The sequence below is a fragment of the Lonchura striata genome, chromosome 4, assembly GCF_050655825.1.
Source record: "Lonchura striata isolate lonStrDom1 chromosome 4, ASM5065582v1, whole genome shotgun sequence".
In the NCBI taxonomy this organism is placed as follows: domain Eukaryota; kingdom Metazoa; phylum Chordata; class Aves; order Passeriformes; family Estrildidae; genus Lonchura; species Lonchura striata.
This window is the reverse complement of record NC_140706.1, coordinates 41,682,782-41,707,966: the sequence shown is the minus strand read 5'-3', so window position 1 is coordinate 41,707,966 and position 25,185 is coordinate 41,682,782. Positions and strand designations below refer to the sequence as shown.

The following is a 25,185-nucleotide window of genomic DNA, read 5'->3' as shown; positions in this document are numbered from 1 at the left end:
AGAACAATGGGAGCCAGGACAACTAAGTTGCTTGTTGTTCTTCAGTATTCAAGAATAGCTCAGAGATGTGTCTGTAAAGAATAGCACTTTGTTATATACACCCCCTTATCTTTTGGCTACCACTATAAATGAAAGGAAAAAAGAAACCTCCAAGACTGAGACACACACAGGTATTGTCATGTTCATTCGAGTGAGGTGAAATGGCCAGAAGTCTCAATAGTATTGTGATAAATTAATTAATGCATCATTCATGCAAGAGATCCACATGTGGACTAAGGCATGATGAAATTATTTGTTCTTCCAGTTTGGTGCATTTTTTTGCTTGGTTGTTTGGTTGGTTTTTTGTTTGTTTTTGTTGTTGGGTTTTTTTTCTAGACTCGGTAAAATGTTTTGGTTTCTGAGACTACTAGGAATATGCTAGTTTTATTCTGGAATAAATTTACTTTTACTTGCTGCTGCTTGAGGGTTAATGTTGAACAAAAATGCCCCAAATATATGAGTCCAGATGTTTAAAACCTAGCTTGAGTTTACATAGCTTACTAAATCAAGAATTAATTCTTAGCATTGAAACTAAAAATAGTGTAAAATAAAAGTGATTTTGTTAAAATTATAGGCAGAATATTTTAAAAAATAAAGTTAAAGGTACAAGTGAAATACAGGTAAAATTTGCTATGTAAATAACTATGAATATAAGGAGTCATTCATAGAGAAGCAGGAAAAGCTCCTGATAGTAGAAGGTAGATAATTGTAACAATCTGTCCAAATAGTTCACTATGAATTAACTGAAAAAGAGTTATAATGAAGAAAGACTAAGATCACAGTTCATTGAACAGTTCAATGTAATTGAATTCCTGAAGTGATATGGTATGGATTGAGGGCTCAACTTTATTGGGTCAAAGGATTAATTGTCCTTTTAAGGTGAAATTTCACGACGTTGCTGAGCCAATTTTACAGGGAGTGGGTTGGGGGAATGAGTGCCACTTCTAGCAACAGCAATTGCCTGTTATCTGGTGAGACTTCCCCTTTCTAAAACTTTAGCTATAATGCCTGACAGTGTCTAGAGAGAAACTGGAAGACTGTAAGTCAGGAAAAAACCTCACAAGATTCTGAGGGGGTAGAGAAAGAGAATTTATTTTTCCTAAGTGGGCACTGCAGCAGTTGAAAATCTGACTTATTCATCACATAGTTTGGATGATATTCAAAGACCTTGCTATGCTTATAGGCAAGAATATATTTGTAAGTGATTTAATTGTGCAGGGAAAAAACCCCATGCCTGCAGTGTCTTAAGTTTATGGCATTTGTAATATTTGAAACAATTTGTAATAATTTTTAACTTTTTGTCATTTTTAGGTTCTTTTATATATTTGACTCTTTATTCAGAGACAATTTTAATACTTGAAGAGAATAAAAAAAATCCAAGTGACCTTGCCTAATGCCACCTGTTTGTTACAATGATGACTGAAACTTAGATCTTCCGATTGTCAGCCAAGTGTTTATCCCTGCTCTGTTTTCTTCTAGGTAAATTTAACAGAACTAGTCCTCTTGGTGTGATTAATGCAACAGCTACAGAGCACTGCTTTAAAAAAAAAAAAAATGGAAGCCTTATCAATACTGAAATTGCTGATAATGGGAACAGGCTTACAAATGTGAATCTCAGCTTTTGACATTATAAAATGCATATCCAGGTGATGAAGTAAAAATTTACAATTTCCTTTTCACTCCTTTTTAAAAGCTTCATTTTGTTTAGTGGCATGTATCTGATGGTCAGAAGGCTCTCTAAGCAATATCTGGTATTTTAAAGTCTCCAAGTTATGATTCCAAGAACTTAATCTTGTACCTTTTTCTAGATATACAGCTTATGTGTTCTGGTTCACGGTAGTCTTGGCTTTGTTTGTTTGTTTGTTCTGTTTGTGATTTTTTCTTATGCTGTGAATTTTATTTCACGGTATAATAGTGTCAGTAGGGGAAAATAGAACTCTAATTTGCCTGTCTGAAACATAGACATGCCATATAAACAATTCATTTTGTCCCACATCTGCTTAGTGTTTTCACCTTTTGAGAACAGGTTATGAGAGCAGCTCTGGTGTATAAATGACATTTATGGAGAAACAGGGGAAAATACCAGATGGGATTTTGCTGTAACAATGTGGTCACTTCAAAGCTCATGGTATTACTGCTACTGTGTAGTATCCTAGTCTTGTAAGTAATGACAACAGAGATCCCTGCTGTGCTTAATTTTTTTGAGGATTCTATAAATGGTGCAAAAAACTCATTAGAGTTATGGTGCTTTGTGCAGGCCTGAAACTTTTGTAAGCTTTTCTTTTTTTTTTTTTTTAACCTCTTTTGGAAAGATTTTTAATACTACACATACATGTATTTTTTTTTAATGTGTATACTGTCTAATGTATTTATCTTACATGCTTCCCAAAATCACTTGGTAACACTGCAAACCAGTTAGTACCTGTAAAGTGGAAGACCAAAGGAGCTGAGGTTCTCAATGACAGAGATAAGAGGTGATTTGATAATGCCTTTGGCAACTCAAGATCACAGTTTCTGTTTCATGTTATTCTCATCTGTATGCTTCATGCTACTCTCTGTGCTCAACTATTAAGGGATATACAAGATTATATGTTAACGCTTTCATAACTGTCCATATTGAACTATTTTAGCACTAGAAATGTTAATATATTGTCAGCCAATATAGTGGAAATTGTATTCTAATACTACTATGATTGAAATCAGGTTTGGGAAATAGGTCCAAATAATCTCTTTTTAAGATTTCAAATGCATGGAACCCTAGAAGGATCTCTGCCTATGGCCCTAGCAATAGAATTATTTTAGAGAGAGTCTCACGTATTTAAGAGACTTGAAAAAGATGGAAGCATGCAATGTAAATATCTTCAGAAGCTGCATGTAGAACTCATCAGTTCTTTTGAAGATTTCAAATATGTTTTAAAATATATTTTTCATTATATTATTTCAAATGCTAATTAGAAATAGAAGGAAAAAGTACCTATCTTTTCTCATGAAACATTTTCTCATGAAACCCTTGTGTCTTCTTTCTGCATCTTCAGTGAAGTCACTGGCAATTAAAGTGAGATACCTCTCCAGGAGCAATCTGCCTTTCACTTGTACTTACTATTTCTTTAAAAGTCATTTGAAATAGGCAAATAAACAATCACAAAATTTCAAGTAATTACTGCACTTAATTTTGACATTTCCTGTTAATTAATAAAGCATAACAGGTTTCAATTTTTTTCATTATATTTAATTTAATAAACTTTTAAATGCTGCAGAGATTTCTGAATAGAGCACTGTTACAACCCGTCCCTGTCAGTGAGGGTAACTCAGGTTCTTGTATTAGATTCCTCAGTGGTTCTTATAACCCTTTAGGTTTCCCTCAGAGTGAAATGACACTCAATGACTGGTGTTTATAAAAAAACATATATATATATATGGTTTATTTTAGTACAGTTTAATGGAAAGTAGGTATGTAGTCATTTTGGCTGTTATTATCTACAGAAATGTAGCAATTTAAAGGAATCAAAATAATACTTCAGAGAATGTATGGGGGAAAAAAGAGAAAGAATAAGAGTAGAAAGACATCATCACCCATAGATCCAGAGATAAAACTTGATTGTTGCAGTTTCAATGTCTGTTTGCCAAAGTGATGGTTGCAGTCTCGATCTGCCAGGAGAGGGGGAAATCCCGTGAAACACAAAGTTCAATTGGTTAAAATACACTGAGGTTAGGTGGGAAGCACCCCACTACCTCCCCTGGGTGGAAGCTTTACTCTGTCTGTTGCAACACTGTGGGTCATGCACAGTCCTCTGCTGGAAGGCCCCAGAAATGAGTCTGGGGGGTGCTTTGGGGGTCTTTGATGGTTTATGAGCCCTTCTAAGACATGAAGCTGCCTCTCATGTCAGTGCAGTTGAGCCAGCTATGCCCAGTGGGAAGGGATGAACATCCTCATGCCTATGTGTGTGAAAGTGAATGTCCCATATGGATGTGACTTTCCCCAGGCTGGGCTGGGGGAGGACACTGGCATGATAAAAAGCACTATCCCACCTTGCAGGATCTGCTTATCATCATCCATTTCCCTTATCTGGCTCAAACCCCAGAGCCTCTGGTGGTGAGTGTTCACCCCTCTATCTTATGGAAACCATAGGCTTTGCCACTACATGCTCAAAACCTCCCCTCCTGCCTGTTTGGGGTTGCAAACCTGGTCCCAGCAAAGCACCCTGCCCCCTCCACAAATATTGCCAAATATTTCAGCCATTAACCATTAACATCCTGTTCTCTCACAAGCACCACTGACTCACTATACATTGTGCATTTTGGCTTATTGACATTATATAAGTATCAGATCTCAGCATTTTGACCATAAAATAATTCAGAACAAACCAGTCAAGTAGTTGAGATTTACCTATGAGTATGTTTTTTTCTGGCATTACATTTCTTTCCAAAGCCTGTTAAGTCAACAGATTCTTACTGACAAGGCTATTTCAGATGTGAGCTAAAAGTAAACCTGTCTCATTCCTCACTAAGTGCTGTTATTGAAACCAGGGAGGAATTAGTCACTATTGCTGATTCTCAAAACTGAACTTCTACTCAGTCTTTAAAACCTGGACTTCTCTGAGTTGGATTATTGCTGTATTTTAATGACCTGGAAGCTAACCATCACTGTTTAACAAGTCCTTAGGCCCTTTCTGTGCTTGTTGTAGATAAATATACACCTCCACCCTGAGACAGGAATGTAAAATAGATGGGCTGATTTAGAAGAATGTAGATGATTAAAGATAATACTTAGGCAAGACTAAATCCCAATTTTTTATTCAAATTCTCATAGTTTCACCCCAAAATTAACCTCTGATTAGTTCTGTAAGCATATGTTAAAATAAGTAGCTGACTTTGGATCTGTCAGTAAGGAATTCTTGAGACAGAATATAGAATAAATAATAGCCATTGGAAATATTGAATTCAAGTCTCCATTCCATATTGAGTGCTCTGGTTGCCAGCTTGTAGAGAAATCTCTGTCTTTATTTAGCCTGTAATTATTCTGTACTTTGAGAAACAATTTTCATAGGAGAACGCCTTGTTCCAGACTAGGTTATAGCCTGGTTACCTAACCTCTTTTCATGAGATAGGTGCATATCTCCTCAGTCAAAAGACACACTGAACCTTACTGTCTTCTGTGTTAAAGGTGCCAGAATTATGCAAAAATACAAGTGAAGCATAACTTCCAGTTAATGTACTTAGAATCCTAGCTGCCTCAAGAACAGTTGTATCTGAGCAAGGTTTTGTAAGATCTAAGTTACATGTTTGAGAACTGCGCTGAAAATTAAATATTCACTCTCTTTGTGCATCTGGCACAGTGCTTCTGCTGGCTTGGTCATCTGCCTCGTTCTCAAGATTTTTTCTAAGATGTTTCCTCACTTCTGTCAGTTCCCCAGGGAAAGTTATTTTCAAGTTTTGATATTAAGTCCAGTAGAGATTCAGTAGTGGTAAGGATATTTCAGAGAACTAATATATTTTCAATGCGTCTCACAACTAATGGGTGATTCTTTATTTATATCTTGATAAAGTCTTATTTCCTCTATCTGTGTTAGAATTCAAAGAAAAATTAAGTCTATTTCAATTCTTGATGTTTAAACATGGCATTAGCAAAACTTGTCTCTTTCTCACTATAAGCTCTTTTTTATATAACACTGAATGTGTTTATACTTCCATTCTGTTGTTTATTAAAAATGCAGATAAATAGTGGTAAACTAAACTGGGATCTATTGTGATAGACTGAGACAGTACAGTAGTACTGCAAGCTAACTGTTACCCTTTTCTTCCTATCTTGGTATTGCAGTCTAGAATTACCCTCTGGAAGGATCCTTTAAGACAGATTGGAATATAGAATTAACAGAAGGAAATGACTTATCATTTGCTTTATGATGCTACCCTAAATTCTCTGTCTATTGACAGTGATGGTTAAACTGGATTTTGCTTTCTCAGATACATATAAGGCTATAACTACTATAATGATTTTCTTATTCTACAATATTTGTACCCTGTTTTCCAGGTCTACTAAGCAACTTTACTTTTTGCTGTTATGACCATTTAAAAAAAAATTATTTTTGTTATCCAAAACCTTACAGAGTGATATTTGCACCCATTTGTGTGACTAGATGTATTCAGACACTAATTTAATTTTTACTAGGTCTAGCAAATAGTAAACTCTGTGTTGGTTTTGGATTTCATAAGTATTTGTGCGCGTGTGTATCCTTACTTTCTTGGAAGCCCATCATGGACAGCTTAAATATATGTACCAAATTATTTATACAGAGAACTATTAGTATAACTTTGAACTAATTCCCATTTTCCTGCTAAACAGAAAGAATAATTGGGCATCTTGATAAAGTATTATTTACCACTGAGGACAAAATTTTGCCTCTCAGGGATGAACAAATCATTAGGCTGATTTGAAAAGCACCTATTCACTTGTCAATCTGGAATGGGGTAAATAAATGAATGGTCTGTGTAAATAAATGAATGGCCTTTCTAGAAGCAGGCATATATCTCTGCAAGTTGTGCCAGGGCTCATGTGTATGCTGTGTCAGTGTATACCATGTTTATGGATGGATATATGATGATGGAGCACTAATAGCTGACTGCATTGTTGTTATTTTTTCAGGGGTTATAGATACTATTTCCAGAATCTCAGTTTTTCACTGTCTCAGCCTGCCATGTCATCTGCAAGGTACACATTTTTTTTCTCTCACTCTGCATTAAATTCTCCAAAATGTGTAATTCTTTTAAATGTGGTGTCATACATAGGCTATAACTGTGTTCACTTGTTCAGAAGTGGGGTAGTTATTTTGCAGGAGTGAAGCAGAGGAGTGGTACTGCTATCCTTTTGTCATGTGCCTAGAGTAAAGGGTGTTTATTCCAGTGTGAGGAAAGTATTTGGTACTGCTTGAATACATCTGGGAACAGTGTTTTTTTCCTGGATCACATATATTTACTTCTTACTTATATGACAGACAACAGAGATGAATCTCTGGGAACAGTGTTTTTTTCCTGGATCACATATATTTATTTCTTACTTATATGACAGACAACAGAGATGAATCTATAGAATCTGTAATGTAAAGACAGAGATTTTGCAACAAGGAGGATCTGATCTATGCTGCTGAGTTCTATGGGGAAAAATAAAATGAAGATAATAAATTTTGAATTCTCTTAGCAGAGTGTAAAGAAGTAAATAGGGTTAGCAAAATTGTTATTTTAAAATCTCTTTAGATAAACAGAATATTTTACTGAGTTTGATCCCTAAATTTGGCTTCTGGTACATCTGAGGCTTTTTAGATGTTGACAGATATTTCTAGCAAATTGTATATGTAATTTCACACATCACCAACATCTTAAAGCCATTGAATGATGGCCAAGCCAGATGCATAATAGATGCATAATAGACATTTTGCAAACCAGATATCTCCTGCTATAGAACATCCATTTCAGGTAACAACATAAATCTTATGAGGAGGAATTTTCTGATTATTATCCAGATTATAGTAACATTTCTGGTCCATTCCAAACAAAATTTTAGTGATTTGTGAAAAGGCAAAAATCACTCAAGAGAATTACAGTCTGACAGAAACTGGCATACAAAGGGAGTAGCTGACCTCCCTCGGATGTTGCAGATTAATGCATTTTGAGGAAAAAAAAAGAACAATGGATTACATTTGATCTTTAAAAATATTTGACAAGCTGAATATACAGGGGCCATATAATATTTGTAATTGCAAAAAGTCACATTGTTTCTGGATGTTTAAGTCTTGAACATGTGATCAGATTATATAATAATTCAGTGTGAACATGCCTTTTTATTGTTTCTGTCTGACACACAGCTGTAAAATTGGCCCAGAAATGCTATTTATCAGACATGAAAATATTGTTCTGAAAACTAATGAATGAAGCCCATAGTGTAGACAGCACATTCAGTATCAAAATGAAACATGTTTCTCCTTCTATGGTTCTATGAAAGTGGAAGAGATAAATGGAAATATTATGCTTCCATAGGGCTAATATAATTTCCATAATTGCCTAGGATAACTAAATTTTTGAATATCTCTATTCCTCAGAGCTTTTGAAAATTCACAGAAGTTGAAAACAGGGGTTTAGAATTAGGTTTTGTGATGTTCAGGACACTTAGTTGAAATTTTACATTCTATTGTACTATGAATGATATTGCTATCCATATCCATTGAGCATTCAATACCAGTATGGTATTGAATTTTCATGTAACATGGAAATAGTTTTCAAACATTGCTGCAATTAGACTTAGTAGTTACTTATCTTGAGTTCTCAAAATAGTAAGCACCATCTGCCTTATTGTGATCACTCTTAATATCTATGCAATTAACTGAAAATTAATCTCAGGGTTTAAATTCAGTAATTTCCATAAGTATTGGGATAATGAACTTCATTTAGATGTCAAAATTGTGAATTTTTAAATAAAATTTCTCCTTTAATGGATATATCTATGGATTCCAAGTGGGATGTAAAGTCCAGTATTTAGATCTAAAGTTGCTACAGAAGATGAGTATGAATCATAACCCAGTAAGCAGAGTCGACAGAGTCCTTGCAGTGGTCAATACTCAAGTTATGTAATGGTGGAATAGTTGGTATCTCTCTGATTGAATTTGCAGTCACTGCAAGCTGCTGTTCTGTGTGTGGCAGCCACATCAGCTTAGTCAGCTGCTGACCTGTATGTCTGGTATTATGGACTACTACAAATAGGATGAATCTGCAGTTTTAAATCTAGCATGAGCTAGAGCGCCTCTCTTCATGACTTCAAATCTTCTTAGCATTCATCTTTCCAGACAAATTTCCTCTTAATTAGCTAATATAACAGTGCTGCCTGGTCTTTCTAATTCACAGAGACCTACTGACCCTTGTTCTCCTGCAAGCATATTCCATTCAGTGTGAGAGTGAAGCTTAATCTATGATTGCTGATTATATGTCTCTTAGAAGTACTGTGGTGATTTGTCATTTAAGGCCTGACTCCATAGAAAGGATTACAGCCCTTTATGCTCCTACCAGATTTTCTGTACATACTTTACTGGAAACTAAGGAAGTAATGTAAGTAAAAAAAGATATTGTTAGTCCTTAAACTCCATATTAAACCATTTGCTGCTCTCTTAGTTTGTAAATCTGAATGATCCTTGTGGTGTTACTAAATTAATTTTTCTTGTTTCTTGTACAGCTGCCAGTTAAATTGAACAACCTCACGTACTAAGCACAAGAAATAGTAAAAGAAATATTTAAATGCAGAGTGTCTTCTGTAGTTGGGCACAGCTTGTATTGTCTGTGAGACTATGGCATGCCCAGTAATTTATACTTATCTTAAAGTTCCGTTGATTTGATTTACTCTGGATGCAACTTAATTTGTCACTAAATTCAAACGTGGGTTGTAGTGATAACAGAAAGAGGTTTCCACACAAGTTGTTCTAATGTTTTTTGATAGCGGTATTTATTTCACTGTATGTGTATTGCATTAAAAGCAAATAGTCTAATGTCTCTCTGATAGTTGCAGAATTCCACTGCAATATCCTGTCTTTACTATACAAATATAATAATGCTTGGGACCAACTCATGAACCAGTTTCCTTTAATCTGTAGGATGCCCATAGACAACATGCACATGGCTTTCTTCCTATTTTACTGTGTTACCAGAAATCATATATTAAAATATTATAGCTGGTAGCAGTCAGTAGTTAATGATGATACCATGAAGAAGGAACTAGGGATTTTTTTAAAAATATTTTTATGAAGTGTACATCATAGAGTCCTTTGAATGGTCATTGAGTGATTTTGATGCAGGTGTCTACCACCACAAGATGATAGGGATGTTGGTGCCATGGCAATATGATGTGTAGTCATGCAAAGGGGGCTGCCATCCCTGTTCAAGGTTGCAGGGAGGTGGCAGAAAGAATTACTCACATTGCAGCCTGTCATTATCTGTAGTGCCTTTGGGAAGAGATTGACAAGCAGGACGTTGTGAGCTGTGTGAGTGGTTCTGATGACTTATTGCAGTTTTTAGTCAGGAGACCATGTGTTTCTTCTTTTGTGTAATCTTGGTGCTTGTCTACCCTTCTGTAAGTCAGATATAATTTGGTCTTGGAGGTTTCTTCTGACATTGTGCTGCTCTGAGAGTTTGTTGTGAAGTTTCCATGTTAGATGATTCCTTCATTATTCCTATTTGCCAAGAGCATCATTCTCATTGGTGTCTATATTATGCTGCTTTTTCTCTCATTATAGAAAGTTCCATGTATTCGTTTCTCTTCATAATGGGAGAAAGGTCATAGGTACCCAGGGGTGTGATATCTCTCTATGACAGTTGAAAATGTCAATGTGAAATAAAGAATTTGTCTGCATTAATATCCACTGGGGGAATAAAGCCTGAAACTAGGAAAACTTGTGACTTGTAATGAAAATTACACTGTTTATGTTCATTTAAAGCAAACTCAGCCTTTTGGCACTGAAAACATCTGCAGCTGGAGTTTTTGCATGCTATAAATTGCTGTTTGTGTTGTCATTTCAGCTCTTATGGATCTATTTCCATTTAATCTCCAGAAAATATTTTGCTTTTCAAATTTAAAGTTTTCAAGCTCACAGTTTGAGTCTTATATCCTCAGAAGATGACTGGACAGAAGAAAATAGCATACCTTTTAATACTATTGGTGCTAATTAATATTTTACATATTTATTTGGGATTTTGTATTCTAAGAGTGTTTTGAAAACAATAATTATTTCCAGAACACCTTTTTGGAAAATTGTTTTATTATTATAATGTGGAGTACAAAGTTAAAATAGAATATTGCTAAAGTTCTTCAGGTGGTAGGTTTGGAGCTCATGGAGTTGGTACCCTGAAATCCCTTTCTGTAGATTATTACATCTAACAGAATGAAGTTTGATTCTGCAGTGGTAGACTTGTGGCAGAAGTTGCGACTATTGATTTGGTGACACTTTGACTTGACAAAGAAGGAGTTGAGATACATCTATAAGCTCAAATACACACAATCTGCAAGTAGCTTCATATATATTTCAAGAGACTGGGATAGAAGCCAGTTTTATTCTGGCAGCCATGTAAGATTGTAAAAAGCCTGAGGTAAGTCATTCATCTTCTCATTGTGACCATGTAGGCATGTTTGCAAAGAGAAGGGCTTGTTTACAAGGGGATGGATTGTACACAGAGCAGTGACTAACTCCAGCCAGGATCGAAGGAATTTCTTATGTGACTGTGAGAATCATGTGTGGCACAGAGCTAGTGCTCTAGAGAAATTAATCTCCCTGGCAGTTCATCATTGCAAAACTGTTTCTGTGCATTTTTAGATGGCTGCATATTTTACCACTATTACAGGAATCTGCTGTATCATTAATCATATTTGGATTTTTTTTTTTTCCTGGAGCCTTGGATGTTGTAAAGTAATGAAAATACCTGGTAAAGCATGATCACATCATCCATTAGAGAAGATGAGCCAAAACCCTGTACTGTTTTCTGCAAAAGTGAAGCTTTCAGGTAACTCTGGAAAAAACACCCAGGCTTTGTGTATGAAAAGAAGTGGTCTTTGTCAGCTTTTAAAAACAGGCATGCAATTTTGTTAAATGTTAGTGACAAGCTCCTACCTAGGTCAACAAAGTCATTTGGTGTATGAACAAATTATTCAGATTCCTTTCTGTGGAGCAGCGTTTATCTAAAATTTGGATTCCATGAGCCTAGGACTAAATGTTAGCGGTAAAGTGGTCTCATAATAAAACTTTCTTCTTAGAGAGTTGCAAAAGATATTTCTGTTAATTGTGACAAGTTCAATCAATTATAGATGTACAATATTTTGAGTAGATACATGTTCTTCCACAAATGCTTAAATGAAATACAAAAAATAGTAAGTAATTTTTTCTCTCATTTCTTGTGTTTAATTAAGAAGATTTATGTTAAAATCTTTGTCTGCCTCCTAAACCTTGCATCTCTGGATTTTCACTTAAGGTAAGATCTGACAGATGAACAGAAACATTTTTCATATTTTTATTTCAGAGTAAAACTATAAAACATGTAAAGATGTGGACTAGAAGTGGGTATAAACAGAAAAAGACAAGGAGATTTGAGATGATCACTTTCAAAGATCAAGAGGATTTCCCTGAAAAACCCATTTTCTGAGACAATTTAAAAATATATTAGCAAAAACAAGGGCAAAACTATCCGAGAGTACAGCCAGTCATCAGTATTTGCTACAGTAACATTGCTGTTCGCATATTTTCAGATAAATAATTTCCTGCTTAGTAGTTTGTGGATTTCAAAGATCAAGACATTACAAGTCTTCTTTTTTTTTATTTGCCATTTTTCTCCCACCTCCCCTCTAGTAAGTTGCAAATTAATAGTATGAACATCTTCCATTTGCTCCTTTTTATATTGCCATCATCATTTTTGTTTTTTTTCCTTTTGCTTTTGGATGCCGTCTTTGATTCTCATTTCCTCCATCTTGATATAATAGCATATGGGAAAGTTATATGAAAAATATTCTTTCTTAACAGGTAGCCACTTTAGAACAGCAACTTCCAGCATGTAAGGCATAAAAAAATGCTATCAGAGACCAACTCTATCCTATGCTGTATGAGGAGAGGCTGAGATCACTTGATCTGTTCAGCCTGGAGAAGGGGAGACTGAGAGGAGACCTCATTGAGGTCTTCAGCATCCTCACATAGAAGAGCTAAAGAACAGGCACTGATCTCTTCTCTGCGGTGACCAGAGACAGGACCCAAGGGAATGGCCTGAAGCCATTCAGGGGCAGTTTAGGCTGGATATCAGGAAAAGGTTCTTCACCCAGAGGGTGGTTGGGCACTGGAACAGCTCCCCAGGGAAGTGGTCACAGCACATAAGTGACCATTGTCAGAGTTCATGATGCCTGTAAACAATGTTCTCAGGCTCATGGTGTCACTCTTGGGGCTGTCCTCTGCAGGGGCAGGAGCTGTACACAGTGACCCTTGTGGGACCCTTCCAACTCAGCATATTCTATGATTCTATGCACTCACCTTGACGCAAAAATTAGAATTCATGATGGAATTTAAAACATATCCAGATTCTCTAATTCTCTAGAGCCTCTATCCTGTGAGTAGGAAATAGGTTTCAACTTTAATAGTTGAAACAATATTGTAGGGCTTTTTCTCTATATACTGTACATATGAAATGCTTGAAACCCCAAGTTTATGTTAATAATTAGTTAAAAACACTCACAGTAAAAGCCATAAGCTAGGTCTCTTCCAAAATTTCAGTTGAAATACTGGTTAAAAATAAATGGAATAAAAATAGGGAAATGAAATCATGCTCCATGAGGATGTCTTTTTGCATTATGTGCTATCCCATCTCACAGGCAGTTAAAAAGTCAAAGAGTATGGCTAATTCCTTGCAGTAATAAAAAGTCTAAGGAAGCAGATGTTCTGATGCCACTTGTCAAAAACATGAAGAATCTATATTTTGGATAAAAGCCCATGAAAAAGACATGGGTTTAGCAACATGAAAGGATAAAAACTAACATGTCCTTCATGAAGAATGTCACCATTATTCATTAATACTAATAGAAACCAAAGTCATTCTTTGCACAATTCCTAGCTAAAATATGTATATTCTGCCTATTGGTAGCATCATACTGGTTGTGTGTTACCTCAGACTACTCTGATTGACTGACATGTTTCAGGCTAACTCCTTATGATTTTATTTATTAACATACTTGAATATTACTTTGTTCTTTCTGTGATGGAAACTCTTGCAAACTCCCTATGGATTATTATGACTAAGTCTGATTGGTTTGTCCTGAAACGAAAGGACTGAATAATTAATTTGAAATCAGTGAGAATTATTGCATGCTGAAAAAAAAAAATCCAAGTAACTTAAATCTTAATTTCTGGGATGGATTAAAGTTTTGGATGTGAAATAATGGTATGGTAGAGATATTGTGTCCAGATGAATTAAGGAGAAAAGACCTTTATTGCTTTTTATGCGGTTGTGGTTAGTATAGTTTCAGTTTTACTTGGACAAATTTGTTCCCTTATGTTCTACAGATTTCAAACAAATCAAAGCAAAATGTCTAGACAATATTTTACTTTTAGTTCTGGAATAAGGCACAAGTGAGGCAAGATCCCTGCCCAGGGATATGCAATTAAGAAAAATTTTAATAATAAATTTGCTGTTAAAAAGTAACAACTGCAATCAAATTCAGGACTAATGCATGACAGAATAAATAATTACATTTTCATCATAGATAAAACAAATTTCTTATGTTTTTGTGGATCTATTTAAATTTTGGGAACAGGAAATGTTAACATGAGTGTTAGTCCAGAAGATAACGCAGCATTGCCTTGCCATAATCAACAAGGTGCAACTTATTAGAAAAGTCACATATAGCAAATGCTTATATATTTTACTGCCCATCAAATACTGGGTAAGGGAGAAGAGTGATTAATGAACAGTGCAGAGTTAACAATTTCCAGAGAAAAGAGGCAGTGTGCTGGTAAAGAGACCATAGTGATAGAGGACCCAATTCCACTGCTGCTTAGTGAGTCTAATGTTGCCCCTGGAAATGCAGATTTATGACTAAAATTTAAATGAAACAGCCATTGTTGGCTCTGACTAGGTATAAAGCACTGAACAAATGGAAGATTAAAAACTACGACAAATACTCTTTATGTTACAAAATGTCTTTTAAATAAAAAAAGCTGGCAAAAATACACTAGTGTAGAATGGAAACATCAAGAGAAATGTTATTTTTATAGTGATTTACTGGAAAATTCCTTGAAGAAAAACAATTCCTTTGCATAGAACATTTGATGCTAATGCCACAAGAATTTTCTTCACTATGGAGTTTCCATTGAGGTAATTCTCTAAAATGTTTCATTTCAGTTACAATGTAGACAACTCAAATGTGGCAAAGGAGATTATTTCAATTTTATTAATAACTCTAAATAATACTCAGAGAACAGGAAAGATAAATCTTAGGGCTAAGCAAATGTTAATGCAGTGAAAGACATTCAAGGCAGAAAATAGTGTGAGGTAGGATGCCAAAGACTAATACTTCCCAGGGTGATTATTCTTTAAGCAGATGGTGCATAGAGGACTAGACTGGTTTTTGTGGCACAGTAGGTATCACACAGCACATGTTGCTCTAAGAATAATGAAGATATTTGCCATCCCCAAAATTAAGGGGAAAATGCATCATGCTATAACTAATGAGCTGTCTGAGTTATTTTTGACTCAGTTTATTAAGAAAAGATTGGAGCAAACCACAGCAATAAATCTCTAGGACACATACATCCCAGACTGATTTGCATTCAAGGTCATGACAAAGTTCAGCAAAAATGCAGATCTGAGCAGAACAACTCTTCATGTATTGTGGATTGCTGTGTTTCTTTTCATTTTAGGCAGCTCTAAAGAATAATGATGATGATCATGGTGAATAAGATGTTAGGGACAGTATGTACTTGTGCATGTTTGTCTTTCAGTGTTTGTCACATGGCCACTTGTAGATTTCTGGCTAGAGTGGGAAACATCCAACACCGAACTCCACAAGTTTATTTAAAAGCCCTCCAAATTAGTTGTTGAGTCAGAAAGAATACTTTTTCTGAGGAGATATGCATCCTGCTTGATTTTATTCACCCAACAAAAATGCCTCACACAGAACTATCTTCCTGTTATGAATGAAAAAGAAAAATTATTTGAAGTTATAGTTTAGGACCTGGGAGTTCATCATGTATCTGACTCTGGTATATGTCATCACTAGATCCAAACTCCATTTCAGTGATCTGATTTCTGTGGCAAAACCAAAGTACTTAAAATACACTTCAACTCGTCTAGGATCTTAACTTTCTCCATTAATTTTATGTGGACATAAGTATGCCACCTTAGTAATTTTATTTAGGTTTTAAAGTTAATCTATTAGACAGTTAGATACCCTCTGAGCAGTAGTTATCCATATTGCAAATCTGGATTATTTAATTTATGTGTGATTTTAGATGGCACTATTTTATATCGTTTTATAGTTCAATCAGGGGATAAATGGGAGCAATGTAGATATACTAAAAAGTAAAAATTGAAATATGCCAAGTCTTCAGTGAAAGCTAGAGTAAATTTCAGGGTTTATTGAGGTAAACTGGCTTATTTTTTAACATGCAAACCCTAGTTTTTTCTCTGTGGCTAATAATTAATTTGCTTTGCTCTCTGGAGTTCATCAGTGTGGTCCCCATCAGCTTAGTGATGCTGCTTCTGTTGTGTAATAACTGCACTGTGTCTTCTTTGCTTCTATTTTATTTTTATGCCTGGCAATATGTAGCCTTTGCATTCCTGAGATTGTGTTCCTTAGATAACAAGATTGCAGTGCATGAGAAAATTATTCTTCCTGAGTAAGAGAATAATTTCCTATATATAGGGAGAAACAGTACTACAGAGAGACCACTGATCTGATAATTACTGTATATTTTTATAGGAATATGAATATATTCCTGCTTGTGAAGGAATCTCAGGAGTCATGCTCATTATTGCTACCACTACCAAAAGCTTCTGGAAGAAAACCAAATAATTAAAACATCAATCACCAATGAAATCTCTAGTCATCTAGTCTCTGCACTAGAGAACACTGACTAAAAGATGAGGTGATATCAATTTAATTAATTTCAAAAATACTCCTATAAAAATGGAATGAAAAAACATGAAATTGAAGCAAAAAGAATTATATGTTTTGACATTTTTTGAAACAGGGAATAGAGATGGATGGATTCTTTTTTATTCAAAATTATTAATAAAAAAAAGGAAAAAAATGGTGGACAATTAAAAAGAATGAAAAGCTTTTTTTGTCAGTTGTTTTGTTTCTATTCAATTAAAATTAAAGTCCTTACATTTATCATGTAGAGTAAATCCTAAAGGCAGTTTCATTTAATTTCTTCAACAGGTTTCACTTTCAGAGAAAATTCTTACAAATCTTGTGAGTCTGTCTTTCTGCAGTGTTGAAAAGATATAATGTGAACAAAGGCAGACGAGGATGTGGTCTGTCAAATGAATCTGTTTCTGAAGTGTTCCTGTGCCTCTGTAAAATTGCTTTTTTCACATAGGCTGATTATACAGTTAACATATGAAACATTTTCCTGCCAGTGGTATTTTGCTGAAATAAAAATTCCCCAGGAAAACAATGCTTTTTGCAGGAAATTTCCATTTAGTCCTAGGTCAGGTCAACTTTAATCTCCCTATTGCTCGAGTCTTTGTTCTTTCTTCTTTCTTCTTTCTTCTTTTATATTTGTTGCATTATATAAAAACCAGAGGGCCCAGAGGCACCACAGAACATCTGCCTAATTATGTTCTGCCTCCATATTTGGACAAGTGGGACTGGTTGCTGCCATCATCGGAGGTTGGTTTCCCTGGACAGGAAATCCACACATGAGGATTGCTCAGGAGTGTGCAGTGCTGGAACCCCTGATGAACTGAATGTTGTGCTGTGATTAACAAGGCTTCACCCTCAGCAGCCTTGCAACCCTTCCCTTTCCATATCTACCTTTCAGAGAAGGGAAAGAGGTGCTGATGATTACTTTGCTACCTCATATCAGCATGGTCTTGTGCAGCTTATATATTACTTTCTTGGGTAGAAAGAGCAGTGAATGTAGCTGAGGACAGCTTGTACTAGCAAGTGCAGGGTCTTTGCCACCCAGTCTTCATTGCTATTATCTCTGCTAGAGTGTGTCAGTGTCTTTGGTAGTTATGTGCTGAATTTCTCCTTAACCATAATAATCTCATTTGTGTTTGGCATATTTTAGTAGTTAGAGTGACTCAAAATTTTCCGTCTCTTTTTCTTCCTTCCTTCTCTACCAGCAATGTAAATGAGTTTTCTATAGAAAGTAGGATACCTAGGCTGGCTATGTGATTTTTGTATTTCACTACAGACTTACTACAGACTCACTAATAAGTCTTCTGGAAACTACAGCAGCAACCTTAAGCACTTATAAAACAAGTTGGACTGAAGGTGCCACTGTACAGAGTCAAGTTGGAAGTCTTAACATGTGCAGGTTGGATAAACTGCTCAGGAATATTTCAGAGCTGACTGTATTTTGATTTTTGCAGCTGTAACAACCTAACCACCAGCCTGTTATAATGCTGCAACATACTACTCACTCTATGTGAGCTGAAACAATCCCTTATTGCATAGTAAGGGTGAACAATGGCCTTTGGAAGTGTGAATTGGAAGCAGTATTAGATGAAGTAATTTCATTTCCCTTTGTTTTGCAAATATTTTTACCATTACTAGCCTGAACTACTCAGGCTATATTTTTTTTTCCATGTATTTTATGTCAACTGAAATTTAAAGTGTGTAGAATTAGACACATTGGACCAAAGACTTGAAGTTTTACTGATACTGTCATTCATTCCTCACTGTTCTCTATTTCAGCAGAAGAGAACAGAACAGTTGTAATTGTTAGACTTACTTAATAATTTAAGTACCTCACAGAAATGAGACTGGGTAAAGGTGAATATGATAAAAAAACAGTTAAAAAAAAATAAGCCCCAAACACTCTACTGCTTCTTTGAGGTGACTGAACACTAGAAGTGTACAATTTTTAGCAACAAAAGCTTCTAGACATCTTGCTGCTTTTGTGAAATTCTCAAGTTGCCTTGGTTTAAGTTATTTAGCACTTTTCTCCCAAATAAACCCACTTAGAATGCAGATGCTCCTGCTTCCACATATGTACATGTATCCATACTTAAGTAATGATTAATAATTACTATTATATATATATAAGTGGAACGGATATCTAAGTAATTTTTATAAACAAGTTTATAACAAAATCCTTCTCATGTGGGAAAGAGTTGCATGGCAATGAAAGAAACAACTCAGTATAGTGCTATTCTCTTTCTCTCCAATGTTTTTCAACAGGATCAGTGCAGTTAAATACCAAAGGCTTCAGATAGGCTGATAAATAGGGAAATATATGGCTCACAAATATAATAGCTAAGATTATGTGTGCTAATCCTAAATTTAGGCTTATATATGAGCACTCTTTAATCATTCTCCAGATAGTTCCTTCTGTGGTCCTTGATGTGGTCATGGCCTAAGTAAAACGAAATTACTTCCATTAACACCCAGGTGTTATTCAATAAATATTCAAAGTGTAGCTGCTTTTTTTTTTTGGATCTAGGCATGAAGATGGGCTGGTAAATGCAAGGGAAATATGCAAGAAATGAGGTTTGTAAGCATAAGAGATTTATTTGCATCCTTAATTTGACAAAAAAAGGAGTAGAGAGAAAAAGATTAAGAAAAAGAGAGAGAACATAAGAATGAGCAAAGAACTAGGAAATGCTTGAGGCTGGAGGAGAGGATTTTGAGGTGAGAAGATGAGCCTTCAAATTTCTTATGGGAGAATTTGCTTTTAATTCTTTAAGGGATAGAAAGGAAGAAAGTAAAGCATGTTGTGTAGACTAGAAAAGTACTATCATTTTACCACTTTTCTCTTTCTAAAAAAATAGCTATAGTCATTACAGTGTTATAAAAGGAAGCAGAATAAAGGGATAGTTTGGGCAGTGAATCAAAGGTGACAAGAGGCAGCTAGGAACAGAGATATCGTATTGTCAACAGGAACAATGGAAGTACCAAAAGTAAAGGGTTTTGACTCAACTTCAAAGCAGAGCCACTAAAAATAATTTTTTAGTGAATAGTATGCATGCCTGAAGTTTTAGAATGATTCCATTTATTAACTTAATGACCTCATTTAAGGTATTATATTTTCTTTTCTTCCTTTTTCTTTTTTTTTTTTTTTGTGCAGTATGTATCTAGTGATTAAAATAAATGTATTGTACATATGTATTATTATGTCACAAGTCTCATGTCAGTTAACTCAAACCCACTCTTCATTCAGGTTACTAAGTTTTCTACTTTGATAAAATTGATAAAATAAAAAAAGAGACCTCTGTTAAATCCTTATTTAGTTTTTCAGTCTTAGGGTGGAAAATATGGAGTAAGCTGTAAGTGGTGGTGCTTTCTGCATCATCTGTATTCAAAATGCAGAATGCTGGCTGTCCTTCAGACCTGATTTGTTTCCAGGGAAAGTCAGAATATCATAACAGAGTTCCTATTATTCTGAGGTTTTATGATCAGTTTTCGCCTGATTTGTTTACAGCTTTTTTTTTTTTTTAAACTTATTTCATGTGTGTAACTGATAGTATTTGTAGACTGCAGATTGTCTTATGAATTAGACTAAGGTCCTTCAAGGTTATAAACTGCCTAAAATAGCAACACAATTTCACTCCTGTGCTGTGTTTCAGAGAAAGGAAGAAATACTGCTGCTGTCATGGCTGCTGAATTTAGTGCTGCCAGCAGCTCTGAAAGCCTCTGCAGGAAACAGCAAGTCAGTAGCAAGTGTAAGACAGAATATACATTTTCAAAGCAAGTCCACTAGTAGCAAACTGTGAACACACAGTGCAAGACAGCCAAAAGGGTGTTATATCATGAATCACATCAAAATAAATAATTTTGAAAGGCATCAGTAATAGATGACTGTGATGAAACAGTAAGGTAGGGAATGGCAATTTCAAGTAATAGCAGGTGCAGTAAATTAAACTGGAAATGAGGGACTCTTAAAATATTGTAATTGGCTTCAATATCAGATGAGGGCTGCACTCTGAATGTTCAGCTTGAAGACAAAATGAAATCTATGAAAAATAGATATGAAGAACTGTAACTTTTTTGCTAGATGGAGGATGGGAAGGATTGAAACACACTGTGCTTTATAGGAGTTTTTTTCAGCTATGGTTAAGGCTGTAAGTAACTGATAACAGGTGATCTAACTCAGCATGGAGAAACCCTAACCCAGTTCTAGGAGAATTTTGGTAATTTTTTTATACATACATTGAATTCAGGAGTGGATTTTTAATAATCTGTTGCACAGTATATCACCAGCTGCTATCAATATGGAAATTCAATTAATCCTAACACATTTGGAATAGTTACAGTAATGTTGTAGCTGCTGTAAGAACTCAGTTGGACACAGGGCATTTTCTTCTCCAGCTGTCTCTCTTCCAATACTCAAGGCTGCGGTACAGATGGAATTACAGCCAGACCAGGCTTGGCTGTGCTCTTGCAGAGCTTCTTGGCTACTTGTGCCACAGGGAGGAGCTCTGCAAAAAGCCATGTTGAGGAGGTGTTGGCACCAGTATCTCAGTGGGGAACCACATTTGCTTCAAGCCCTGGGTCATGACTGTGAGATGAGAGACTATCCTGAAAAGAAGGTGCTTAGAAATCAGGGCTGCTCTGGTGTGATACAACCTGAGTGGTGCTGGGAAAGGGAACCTTCAGGCTGTGTGTTTCCCAGAGAATTGTTACAGAAGGAAAGCTGTGCCTCTTAGCTGTCTGTAGTAAGAGCTAGCTTCACATCTGACTTCTGACTTACATGTATTGAAGGTAGTTTGTATGCTTCCTTAAATCACAGCTTACAAGGAACTCAGCCACTTTCCTCAAAGCTCCTCGTATCAGAAGGGCCAACATTTGCCCCCAGATTTGCCATATCAAGTTGATACCCATGTACAAAATTTTTTGCCTGAAAGTAAGATGCTGAACAAAACACAACTGGGAAAACAGAATAGCATGCAGCGAATGTTGCCAACCCTGATACTAAAATAATCTGTGTCTCAATAGCAAACACATGATAGATATGTTCTAGTGAAAGGTATTTGTGCAATACATCACATACATTTATACTTTAATGGGGAAACTGTTATGACTAACACATATTGTATATGGTCTTTCAAGGCCAAAAGATATGTACTGAGCAAATAAGGTAGATTTATAGTTTAATAGCCCTTTTTGAGGACATATAACAAGATAAATTTGAAAAATGCAAACTGCACTCTCTCCAGATCAGTAACTGTAAGAAACAAAATGTTTCAGTTCAGAGGATATTTCTCTTATTTATATAAAATCCATAACCTTAGCTGTTACTGTGAAAAAGTATCAGTGCAGAAATCTTTAGTACGTTAGTAGTATTTCATAAATCACCAGGTAAATGGAATATTTCAGCTTCTGGAAAGTTCAAATGTTGCCACTAAGAAAAAAACTCCATTGCATAACAAGTTACTGTGCTCTAATTAAAACTATTAAAAAAAAAACATTTTTGAAGATCAGTATACAATGGGAATGTATTACTGAAGTGCTGTGGTATGAGAAATGAGGAATTGTTCAGGTCTATCACAAACTTTGATAAGGAATTGGAATTCTTAAACAATTTTTAAAGTTGAATTGCAGTTTTTGACATTTTGCATCCAGACATTTTAGAAATTTTCTTTTGCACTGGTATTACTGTTATTTTATTATAAAGCAGAATTCCATGTAAAGATGGAGCTTTACTGTTCTAGAATTTCTACTGTGTTAAAGTAAGAGTAAAGTGCAGCTGTCAATTTATAGCCTTTAGTTTCAGGTGGGTAAAAGCTGTGAAAATTTATCTGCAACTTTGTGATTGATTGCTTGAGTCCAAAGCACGTATTTGTTAGACTAAGAACTAAATACGTGTGTGATATGGTAGTTCAGGGAGTTAAGAGGGAATAGGTATTATTTCTATCCAAAATAGTTTTTCAGAACACTCAAAATAATGCATGTAAGAAAGAAAAAAAAACCCATCTTCTTAAGTTTTGTTTTCTGTGCCATATCTCTAGTTTATTTGCACAATTATGAAGCTCTTTCCATCACATTTATTAAGAATTAATAGAAACAGAGACTGAAATCACAGTATTCAACAGGCACAGAATTGGTCAGGTTGGAAGAGACCACAGTGGGGTGATCTGGTCCAACCTGTCTTCTCAGTCAGGGTCTTCCTAGAACACATGGCACAAGATTGATTCCAGAGGGTTTGTGAAAGAGATTTAGTATTCCACGAGCTGGGAGTTCCTTTCTCTGTGGTAGTATCTTTAGTTATTTCTGAACCAATGTGAAAAATTGGCAACACGACAGTGTATTACTATTTGAGGGGGTATGTCACCTTCTGATCCTTCCTCTAATTTCTAGGCCAAGTGAAAACTAATTTTAGTTCTGAAGTCAAGGGAAGTCTACAATACAGTGGGGAATTTGAATTCCATCTTTAATCAAACCAACCAGCAGGGACAGGTAATGGAAGATCAGCAGAAGTTTTGGTGCAGGCTGGGAAGGAGAATGTTTCCACACGCTTCTCTTGGCCATCCCACAGTGAGGTGGAACAGGTTGGTCTATTCCTGCTGACATCCCACCCCCTGCCCACGGTGCAGCCGTGCCTGGACAGCGGGGTGGCAGCAGCAGGTGTAAATCTGGCGATGGACAAACAGCCCACGGTGTCTGCCCTGCCCCCTGGGAATCACAGCAGTCTCCAAGTGCCATCCTACTAAACTGACTCATGTTATTGCAAACCCTGAGCCTAGTAACAGGAGTAGCTGTGGGGTTTTCTTGTCCATAAAATTTACACTTGTAAACAGTTTTTAATATGTTTTTTCTTTATGCCTTGTTTATTCAATGCTAAATGGCAGTAAAATTCTTCCTAAACGTGTTTGAAATTGCACGTTTATGAGGATATATCTCAAAGTTTTCTCTTTAATTAAAGCCCTTAGAGTCTTTGTTAAGTCTGCATTTATTTTCCAGTTGTGTAGGTGTGTATGCATGTGTTTTCTTTAAATTGTATTTGTGCAACCTCATTTCTTCAGTGAAAGATTTTGAAGCAATAAAATGTTGCAAGTGTTACCATAGCAATAAAGATCTTAGAGTATCAAAAATAGTATCTTGTTAAATCCCACTCTAGGGCTGGTAATCCTGCAGTTCCAACATCACTGTCCTTTACTCAGTGAATTTTCTGGTTTTTCTTCGAAATATGGAATGAGTATGACATATATGCTAGTCATATATGAAATGCACATGTCCATTAGCAAAGGTATTTTGCACGAGAGTGAAATGTGACTGGTTGAGAGAATAAAATAAAGCATCATTCTAAGTCCTAGGAAAGATACCGGATGTGGCAGTTTTCTAATTTATGCTACAGGAATTTAAGAATAAATATATTAAGGCCAAATTAATTACGTAGCTGTTAAATTAGTAGAAGAGAAAGGAGCATGTTAGCAAAATCTTATGATCCCTGCATGCCAGTTGTAAGTGTATGGAATTATTATAATTGAAATCTTCCAACAGTGAATATATTCAAGTAGGAAGGTTTGAACGAATCCATTTGAACATTCAACCATTGATATTGCATAAAAAGGGGTTTGTAACACTGCAGAGATGTTATGCATGTATATACCTGATTCCTTAGCATTAATAGCGACAGAATATTACAGTGAGACAAAAGTCTGTTGTGCACAATTATATACCTCCTTTTGATAAATCAACCCCTTGTTGCAAAAACTTATTTCCAAATGTTGGACTCAACATTTGAAATTTGTGAATTAAATTTTGTATCAAAATATAATTAAAGGACTCCTAGTGCTCCAAGTCAACCTGCATATGCTGAAATTTGATTTGAGGTCTTATGTATTGTGTAGAAATCAATGTACATGAGTTGAATGTTGTGCCATAGTAAAAAATGTGTTATATTCACAGTAGGAAAAAAATTTATTTACATTCTGATTTATTTTTTTTTACTTTAAATGTTATATATTGAAAAATTTTCAGTTTCCTCAGTATATTTTTGACTTGTGCATAAATCTCCAAATAGTGAGGTTTCTGAGGCTGCCCACTGTTTTTCTTTCCTTGCAAGCCAAATCACCTTTTCTATACTGAAATGTCAATGTTTTTATGTTTAACATCAGGTTAAGGAAAAATCAACTTTCTCAGATCTCTTCTTTCCCCATGCATTTCTGTCTCCAAGTGGTTTTTGAAGGTCACCTTTTCATGTTTCCTCAGGTGCTTTGTAACACAACTGTGAAAGCAATGTTGTGGTTTCATTCATAATGCATATCTCAGGTATTTTACTCCTTTCCTGTGGACAAAATTAAGGATAAAAGATTTTGGATTCTGTGAGGAGGCTTGGCATGACTTACAGACCTTTTTCATTTAATCTGCAGGTGTTTGCTTTGGAAGGCAATTAGGCATCACTATTCTTTTGAAGTTTCCCATACATTAATATCCCCATGTCTCTCCTTTTTTTTTTTTAAATATCTTTC

The 25,185-nt window shown here is 35.5% G+C and overlaps 1 long non-coding RNA gene across 5 annotated transcripts in view; it reads left to right on the top strand.

The window, feature by feature from the left end:
• Window positions 1-25,185, top strand: part of LOC110478227 (uncharacterized) — a 219,875-nt gene that overhangs the window by 71,584 nt on the left and 123,106 nt on the right. For 4 of the 5 annotated variants that reach the window (XR_014955140.1, XR_014955139.1, XR_014955138.1 and 1 more), the window contains one exon: window positions 6,683-12,036. This is a non-coding gene — a long non-coding RNA (uncharacterized LOC110478227). The remainder of the gene's footprint in view (window positions 1-6,682; window positions 12,037-25,185) is intronic. The other variant, XR_014955142.1, reaches the window with a different exon arrangement.